An 8620-nucleotide genomic window follows, 5' to 3' on the forward strand; every position below is an offset into this window, starting at 1 on the left:
GGAGTTGTAAGAGGAACTCGACATCGGTCCTGGCGGGGCAGGCGGCGGGTCCGGGCGCGGGGGGGGTTTAGGCAAAGCCTGGGTGAGGCCGAGCGGGGTCCGAGCTGGGCATGGCCACAGGCGCGGGGCTGGAGTCGTTGGGACTTTAACCCTTACATGGAGTCTCCACCTGCTCTCGTTTTCTCCCGAGCTAGAGGCTGCTTTCGCCAAACGCTTTCCTCAGTGTCTTTTGCAATAACTTCTCCAACACGCTTAATCCGCTGTGTCCGGGGAGAGCAGAGGCTGTCCTTGCCGTGCAGCCGTTTCACACCCGCCTCGGCTCTTCCCTCCAGCTGCCAAGCGGTCCCCTCTTCCCGCAGCTTTCCAGGCTCTTCCCTCCGCTCCGCATCCCTCCAGACGGGCTCGGCACCCGGTCAGCGGTGCCTTGCAGCGGGGCAAAAGGCTGGGAGGAACACTGCCGGCCTGGGCGTGAGCACCCAGGAGGGCTTTGGTTGGGATTCGCAGGAGGTAACGTCTGCCGCTGGCAGGGGCTCTCTCGTCCGAAGGGCACTGACCCTCAGCGGCAGGGCAAGCTGGGGAGGGAAGGGCTGCTGGAGCCTCTCTGCTCCCCGAGAGAGGAGTCCGCTGGTTTCCCTGTTTTGCAGACCCCTGGGAAGGAAGGACGGCAAGAAGGAAGGAAGGAAGGAAGGGAAGAAGGAAAGAAAGAAAGAAAGAAGCAAGCACTGTATAGAAACATTTAGAAAAATGTGTGGAGTGGAAGCTCAACGCAGGATATGGAGCTGAAGGAATAATTTTTAAATGGTACTATCAATGGGAGGATTTATTAAAAGATTTTACTTCTGTAGGCATACAGTATTTCACATTAGTAACTGCCTTAATTATTTTAGCTCTGTGCTGATTATGAAATTTGTTACTGCTTTTTCTGCTTGGCTTGTGCGAGAAGGCAGACAAAACCCATTCTGTTTTGCTCCCGCAGGATTTCCTTTTTTGTAGTTCGTTATCAGGCCGCTGGGCTGATTTGAACCGAACTTTTTTGCTCATACAACTCCACTGTCTTCTACAGAGTTGCGCCTTCAGTGCACCGATGCATGAGACTGGAGTCTGCTCGCTTTATTTATCCAAAAGTCACATTTCTGTTTCCAGTGAGGCCCGCGCAGTTACGGTGTGGACTGTCTCACTGTTCCTCTCCAGGGCCGGACCCTTTCTCCTCCTGGTGTGGAAGGATGAGACGATTGCAGTAAGGCATAATTTTCCAAAACATGCTAGGGTTTACAAACTTGACAAACCAACCGGGGGTGAATTCAGGCCAGGTGCTTGCTTATACATCGTATTCAACTCGTGACATTTAATTTAAGCTTCGTTTATCTGAGGGCCTGGCTAACGCAACGTATGCCTTGCATGTGTTATGCTTCGAGTTCCGTAACACTGTGCTTGTCTGCAGTAGTTCTGACATAACTCACAAGTGGTGACTTAGGGACAAGCAAGTGTCGCGACGTATTCTGAAACCGCCTTTCCTGAGCGTAGCGCTGGGAAGATGAATGACTGCAGGCACGAGACCCGTGGAGGAGCTCTATTAGTTTTGGAATGCAATCAGCAACACTTGCTTTCTTAGTCCTGTCCCTAATTATCCTCATTGCATGTGTCACATACATAGAGAGCAGCCAGGAGGAATTTATGTCTAGGGTAGTCAAAGCTAGAAAATTTGTGTTTTATGTGATTTTACCCTTCTGACTCTTCTTTAGTGGTAGAAATCCCTGCACTGGCTGCATACATAAAAGCACTTCGGCTGCACCTGTAGCTGATTTTTTATGTATAAGTAAACCCACTGCTGCATAATCTGCACTTGCTGAAATGTTAGCCCTAAGTAACCTTTACAGCTGGTTATGGTGCAGAGGGAGATGTTGGTATTCATGAATGTTTTGACATATTTGACATTTTCTATATGGTGTGCTCTTTCTCTGTTTTTCTGATTTCCTCCTGTCTTTGCCCCCCCTATTTCAGTAGTAAATAGTAGCCTTCACCAGACTGTGTGGTCTGGGTTGGTTTGGAGGCGGAAGGGTGGATCTGCAAAGAAACTTAAGCTTTGGTTTTTTTTTTTTTTTTGTTTTTTTTTAATTTATTTTATTTCAAAGTGTGTGTCTAGGTAAATAATGGGATTACTGCACCTTAATGTGGTGCAACTATGACCAGAAGAGCTCATTTTGACAAAACAGGTGATTTGTGCTCTCTTTCAAAAGAAGCATGTCTGGCATACAGATTTGTAAGAATCTGAAGGCAAGGGATTTCTGCATAACTAGAACTTAACGTAGATGCAATATAAATGTATTAGGTTTATTACGGTACTAGCAAGGCAGCCCTGCTTAATTCCGCAAGGTGATTTGTGATTGCTTGAGTTTCCAATGCAATGTTTCCTGCAAGATGGAGAACGTGCCAGGCCACAGAATGACTGCCGAGAAAACTAATTTTGGACACATGCAAACAATACGCTCCTTGAACAGGCCTCCTGTCTATTCAGATAATTTTTACCCACATCTACATACAGTATTCTGTACGAAACCAAATCTCGTCAGTAAATTTGGGGCCTTCACTAAGATGAGAGAACTTCTGTAACGCTAGTCGGGGCTTTTGGTCACTTACCATTTTTCTCCCCAGCTCCCTCTTTTACGACGGAGTGGCTTTCAGAATGCAGGAAGAGTTGAACGCAGATGAACGTTTCTCGTTAGGAGAAATGACACTTGAACAACTTTTGTGTGTAGGCACGCAGCTTTTTCACGTAAGCTGCCTTGGTGGGCCCTGGTCGGAGCCCGGTTCCTCTGACTCACAGCAGCGGTGGTGAGTACAGCTGTTTTTCAGCAGGCAGGGGTTGTTGCCGTGTGTGCTGGATTGATGCTCTTAAGTCGCAGCGCTTCAGGTTTGGTGATTGAAGTAATGCTTTAATAGGACAAATCTGCTCTACAGCACTGGCAAAAATAGCTTTTAATGCTTGTTGCATATCTTATTAAAGGCACAGGGGCTCGCACATGTTAGTAAATGCTAAATAACATTACTTGGCTAATTTTTCTCAGCTAACTTGGTTTTCTACAAACAGACATCAATCCAAAATTTTAATTATTCTATCATTTTAATGTTCCATGCAAATTACATAGTATACTATAACAACCCAGTCAGAATTGCAGACAATAAAACGTAGCTGTAATCCGGTTGCAAAATAAACCGCAAAAAGTCTTTTCTGTGTGTTCCCCTTCTCCAACAAAACTTGTAAAAATGGTTGGGATTTGTAATCATTATTTCCTGAGAAAGTGCCTACGTTTAGTTACTGAAACAGGCGCTCAACTGGCGATCTGGTAATTGCGGGTATTAGATCCCAGGGTGAGATGCCACCGATGCACGCTGCGGTCGGCGTGCGGCAAGGAAAAGGCTAGGCCTGCGCTGATGGCACGTCTCTCTTGAATAGTTAAGGTATGTACCTTAAAACAAGAAACCCTCCAGCTTCTTCATAAAGAAATAAAGCGAAGCGACAAGCTCTGGAGCAAAATTTAAAAGGCCAACAACGAGGGGCTCTGTTGCGGGAGGAGCGAGTGGATGTCGTCAGCCCCTCTGGAAATGTTCTGACTGCGGGGAGGGAGCGTCACCGTGAGCCAGGGACGGGCTCAGGTCATGGCGTGGGGAGTGGAACCACTGCTAGAATAGGATGGGTCTGCCTTTCAGATCAAAAGCAGTATCTTAATTTCCACTCGGCTGTGCTCAGTCCGGGCTTGGAAGGCAGAGCAGCCACGACATGGGGTGGCCGAGATGTGGCCGAGGCGGCAGGCAGGGATGCTGCGTCCCAGCGGATCCCCGGCACGGGGTGAGGAGGGAGCAGCAGCCGGAGCCCGGAGCTGGCAGAAGGACCATGGCCGCAGCGAGGTCTGCTCTGCGTGTCGCAGCGGGTACTCCGCAGCTTTACAGGGGTTGTACCTGTGCCTGTTTGGCCTCTTAAATGTGCTCCTGGGAAAATGTAAGCATGAGCATTTTGAAAGAAAAGGTGCAACCTGCGAACCCCCGTTGCTGCACAGGAGCAGGGTGCCAGGCTTCTCTCGGGGGCACGTGCAATCACTTCTCTGCAGAGCTCTGTCAGAAGGTTCTGCGGGTGATTCGGTACCTCTAAAGTACAGGGATCGCTCTTTTTTAACACCGACGTGGCTAATTCTGTAGGATTGCTCCTAAATGTTATTCTCTTTAAGACTGTCCCCGAGTTTGTACGGGTTGACATTTTTTTGTCCCAGATATTTCTCCTGTTTTTATCTCCACTTACTCCTTGTCAGCTGCCACGACAGCTCCTTACCTCCAGCTGGGAGGGCAGGTGAGCAGCTCTCCCTGGAGCCATGTCAAGGTTGCTTTGCTTCCCGAGGCTGCTGGGCTGGCTGCTCCCCGCGCCGTGCCCTCTCCCGGGAGCGGGACGCAGCCCGGCCGTGCGGTGCGGAGCGCGGGGGGCTGGGGCTGGGCTGGGGCGTCCACGGGCAGCCCGCAGTGAAAGGCGCTGCCCCACGCTCCCGGCCCGCGGAAGACACTCCCCGGCATCAGGGGTCTGCTTTGCAAAGCACGGCTTAGCTCTATCCCCACAAACGCTGATTTTTTTGCATCTCTCTCCAGCTCTAAAAGTCCTTTATGTAAGCAGCCATACCATCGTTAAGTCGTCGGGTGATTTTGTTTCAGAGCCATTTGAGTAGTTTAGGATCCTTAGTTTTGACAATTTTACTCTCTTCTCATAAGAAATTGCAAACATAGAAATGTAAGAGCAGGAATCTGCTGAGTCCACGGAAACAGAACTCGCCACGCCTGTATCAGTGCTTTTTGTGTGGTTTTGTACCTGAAGTTACTTCGTGAAGGTTCAGGACTATCATATTTTTGAAACACAGCATTTCCCTACAGCTGCAATTAAGCATTTTGAGAAGCGAAGTGACTAGATGCTACAGTATGCTTTTTTCTGTTTTACCATAAAATTGGGTATTTCCCTGTATGATGTTCCCAAATAACGTGGACACGATTCTTGAGTAGCGACATGGCTTCCAGCGTCGGGCTACGAATTTTGCTTTACAACAGGAGCCTGATTTTACAAACCTTAGGCACACGAGTATACTGGCATGGATAAACTTCTGAAGCTAAGGGGGTGTTAGCATAGCATCATGCCTTCATGGATACACCTAGTGTAAATGGCGGAGGGTTCCAAAGAACAGAAACCCCAAACCATGTATTTATGATATTTGTAGCGAGAATAATCTACTGTGTAACTGAGAGCATAAGCAAGGACAATAAAACACAGTTGCGTCTCTTACAAATTCATTTAAAGTCATAAACTGATGTCTTTTCTCCTGAAAAACCTCTATAAAAACAAATCTTTGTGCTAATTCCTGAAGATGGAGCTTATAGAAGTTAAAGAACTGTGAATTTTTCCTTCATTTAATTTCCTAACAAAACCAAATAAATTTCATGTGTTCACATTACTTCTGCAATCATTTGTGAGCAATATGGCTCTGATGGAGAAATACGTATTTTCTACAATACATTTGTTTCAGACTTGTATTTTTAGCAGATTTCCAAAACAAATATGAAATAATGGCGCAAAGTTATTTGGAAAAAGTTATTGATACTAGTGAAAATAGAGTGAGAAGGTTAGCTAAAATTAACTACAAACATCTGCTATCTATGCCTTTGTTAAACATCTTAGGAAAGGACGTTGCAGGTTCAGTAAAGGGAGGGCCAGATAGAAACCGCTATTTCTGTAATCCTAGAAATGCCTGTGCCATGGCAACTTTGACCAGGTTTATTGTCGGTAGTGATCGGAGGGCGCAGAAGCCCTGAGAACGTTTACAGATGTTTCTGCACGGGAGTGCAATTTCAGAAGGAAATCCTGTGTTGTTTTTATTCCTGCATCCACAATTCCTCTGCAAGTTAAGCAAATATTTAATTGGGATTGATATTGCGGTGTTCTTTGTTCAGACAAACATGACAATAAAATAGGGGTGGTTAGTTCTTTCGACGCAGAAGAACCCATGCCATCAAGTGCACTGTTTGAGACTGAATTACAAACCAGAGCACGGGAATGCAGAAGATGATAGCAACATATTTGGACTTTTAGTGCGGTGCCTCACAAAATCTTACCTGAAAGATTAATTGCAAGGGGCCAGGCTATTAGCGCTTTGGCATGGCTGGAGGACCAGCAGCAGAGCACCAAGGTGGTGCTGGGTCTGGGCGAGGCTTCCAGGGAAGCTGTTACAGCCATTGGTGTCAAGCTCCGGGTGTCTGAGCATCTGCACTGGTGATTTAGAAGACAAACAGCAAGTGTGTCCTGTTTTTAGATGAAATTAATGTGTTTTTTTTCAAACAATCAGGATGGTTAGAGATTACCAATATATATATAGGGTCCTGCAGAAATTGGTAAGTGAATGCAACCTGCTCTGACTCCCTGAGACAAGCCGGGTCTAGGAATTAGGGCCAGGCTCAGGATGACTTTATTTTCCAGATTAACTCTTACTTTGCTGTCTAGTGCAGAAATCGTGCAGACCACAGATGTTAGTGAGAAGGAAGTAACTTTAAAGAAAAGATGTTAAGTTGGAGCTGGAAGGAAATGTAACAAGGTTTAATGAGCTGGTCATGGGACATGTGGACAAAATTAAAATTGGGAATGTGCTTTGAGGTGAAAAGGCGAGATGGAGCAGCCCAGTCTTTCCGAACGCAGGAGTCCAGCAGCATGAAATGCTGAGTAGCCTGTTTAAATGTGGTGGTTGTATTTGTGAGAGAGTCAATATTAACATTTCTATTAAACTCATACTGTCGCTCCTGCTAGTGCCGGATGGTTTCCTGTGCTGCTCGTGGCTGTTTGCTGAAGCCAGTGGCTATAAAGTACAGCAGGGGATGAAAGCGAGCATGCCCTCACCGTAAACTGGTAAAACTTTCCTGTTTAACCCAGGCGGGTTTTGCCTGTATGCTTTTTCATGGATTCTGTTCAGTCAACAGGCTCTTTGCATGGATATTTCTCAGGATCTGATTTTAATGAGAAAAATAATTCAGGTGTGGCTGCTATTAGCTCATGGAGAATATTTACTGCCAACTCATAAATCCCTTGGAAAACTGAATTTTAAATGAAAGTGTTAATATAGCTCTAAGCATGTTGTTGCAGAAATGTGTAATTTTACTCACTGCCATTTGAAAAGACCTGTTTTCAAATCCTGCTCGAGTCACAAACAGAAGTGATCTTGAGAGTCCTCCTAATCCCTACTGGATATCCCTCTGTTTCATAAATAATAATAAAACCTCTCTGCCACACGGTCTGGCACAGCGAGGCACAATTGGCAGCTTCTCCGCAGCAGAGGGCTGGGACTGGGTGAGCAGATGTGTTGCAAGTCTGCTCCATGGTGCAGCGGCACAGCTGTGCGAGGAGGCTTGTACAACAAATGGATGCATGGGCTTGGCTCCAGTTTGCAGTTCCTACAGCTAGGCATCTTGGAAGCAGTAGAATCTATAAAGGTAAGATATTAGCCAGTGCTTTTTCTTTGCAGTATTTGTAAATAGCAGCGTAAACAGATGATACTGCAGAACTGTCTTTAATGGATGTGTTTTGCATAAACAGTCCTATTAGAAGGTAATGGGAAAAAAGGAACAGTTGTTCATGTAAAAAGTACTTATTAATTAAGCTTGAGAGATTTTACGGAAAACTGAAAGCTGTGATTTTTGTCAGGAGCGATGGTTCACTTCCAGTCTCAGTGCTGCTTTGCTAATACCTGGTGCCGACACGCTCCTCTAAGCCCTTCTCTGAACGGAGGGGTGACATCCCTGCAGTGATGGGCTGTGAAAGCATGGGACCAAGGAGACAGGACTTCATGGTGTGTTCGTTCCCTTACCTGTGATACTAAACCTCCACCCACCGGGAGATCTGCGCACCTGCCAAAAGCATAGCGTCTGTGCACCAAGAGCATCGAGGCCTCGGCACAGGAACTCAGACGTGTAGTTACCTTCATGGTCAGCGAATAGCTCTGGAATTAACTCGGCTATTCGCCCACCCGACGTGGATCCCGGGTCTTTGGTCAATTTTAACTGGACACGATGGTCCTGCGATCCCACGCGGGAGGACTGTGCTGGCCGCGGCCGAGGTGCAGCGCCTGGGATCGTCCGTGCTGTCGGGAGGGCAGATGCTCGGGAGAAAGAACGCGTCCATGTCGGCAGCCCTTCTGTCTCGCATTGGTTTTGGCAGCTCCTGCGACATCAAGGCAGAGCAGTACCTGGCCACTGCTAATATAGCGAGCAGGATAAATTCAGAAATCTAAATGAGCCCTTGCAGAAGGGAGCTGAAATCTGAATTTTTTGCTGATCCTCTTTCAGGTGTCTCCACTGCTGGGCTCTTGTGAAGTTTACATTCCCTGTAAATGTATTAAAATGTGTGACTTCATTTGTTAACTCATTTTTTTCTCTAAGGTGTTTGCAAAGCTGATGACCTTCTTTGCAGGAACGTGCGATAGACAGAGCTGTTAGAGGATGGCTGCGTCTTCCAACTCTTTCACAGAGAGTGAACCTTGGCTGTATGCTTTGTGCCTTTTTTGGGCTTTTTGGTTTGCTTTTTTTTCCTTCCCCAGGTAAAGCTCAG

The sequence above is a fragment of the Ciconia boyciana genome, chromosome 10 (assembly GCF_034638445.1).
Source record: "Ciconia boyciana chromosome 10, ASM3463844v1, whole genome shotgun sequence".
In the NCBI taxonomy this organism is placed as follows: Eukaryota; Metazoa; Chordata; class Aves; order Ciconiiformes; family Ciconiidae; genus Ciconia; species Ciconia boyciana.